A 1,226-nucleotide genomic window follows, 5' to 3' on the forward strand; every position below is an offset into this window, starting at 1 on the left:
TACATTTGAGGGGGCGGCACTTACATTCGAGGGGCGGTACTTACATTCGAGGGGGCGGCACCTACATTCGAGGGGGCGGCACCTACATTTGAGGTCTGAGGAGGCGGCAACTACACTAGATAGTTGAGGGGTGACTATTGCCTACAATTACATGATGGGTAGGGCTTTTTTGAAAGATGGTGCCAAGTCAACGGGTGGCATAGAGTTTTGGGATGGCTCAGGGTTATGGGGGCGGCACCATTCGAGTCGCCCGCCGATTTATTTCAGTTGTAAAGTTGGGGTTGCACAAACCGATGTTGGGGTTGCACAATTCAAAGTTGGGGTTGCACGTGCAACCCCAACTTAATATAAAAATCCACCCCTGACTGGGACGTATGATTGCGAACATTCGTTGCAGTAGACTCACGTTGATATACCTAACGCGAAAATGCCTGTCGATATTGTTTACTAAAAAAATTGAAATCCGTGGCCCCCATAACAGAAAAAGACTTAAAGCACAGGGCGACAATATAGGTTGTCGACGACAGGTTAATTAGATTCTCATCACGTTTTTTTCTTCGGAGATTCTTTGCACTTATGTTCTGTATTCGGTGTCAGGAACAAGAGTCAATTTATCTACCAGCGGAGGAGCCGATTATTGGGGGGGGACAAAAGATAGTATGTCCCACCCAACATTTTGGTTGGGGGGACATGTCCCACCCGTCCCCCCCGGTGGCGGAGCCCTTGGGCTATCTTAGGCTTCATTTATTTGTCTCGGGAGCTTTCGAAAGACGTCTGCCTTTCTTCTTCCGAGCCCGACTGGCGTCTTAGCTCTATTTATTTGTTTCGGGAACTTTCGAAAGACGTCGTTTCACTAAAAAAGCTGCCCCTTTACCCCGTTTCACTCAATCAGTCTACGTGTATTATATTCTGCAGTGCAAAATGCCGTATACCAACAGTCATTTGTCAAATCAAGCTCTAAACAGAACGACCAAAGAACAGAGACGCGAAAACCAGAGGTCCTACCGAGATTTGAACTCGGATCGCTGGATTCAAAGTCCAGAGTGCTAACCATTACACCATAGGACCAGATACTCGTGGAACGAAAATGTAGCTTCATAACAAAGTGATCCGGCTTTTTCCAATCGTTTCAAATTCTATCTGAAATTTGTTTGTGAATAAATGGTGATCAGAAATATATGCTATGTTATTTGCATTCCAATTTTACAATATTGACGCGTACCATC

General features: G+C 45.6%; 1 non-coding gene across 1 annotated transcript; it reads right to left on the reverse strand.

Moving 5' to 3' along the window:
* Positions 1-996: 996 nt before the first annotated feature.
* On the reverse strand, positions 997-1,068 carry Trnaq-uug. Its single transcript has one exon. It is a non-coding gene; the product is annotated as a tRNA-Gln (tRNA).
* Between the last annotated feature and the right edge of the window lie 158 nt (positions 1,069-1,226).

This window comes from Amphibalanus amphitrite, unplaced genomic scaffold, assembly GCF_019059575.1.
Source record: "Amphibalanus amphitrite isolate SeventyFive unplaced genomic scaffold, NRLGWU_Aamphi_draft 000342F_arrow, whole genome shotgun sequence".
NCBI lineage: Eukaryota > Metazoa > Arthropoda > Thecostraca > Balanomorpha > Balanidae > Amphibalanus > Amphibalanus amphitrite.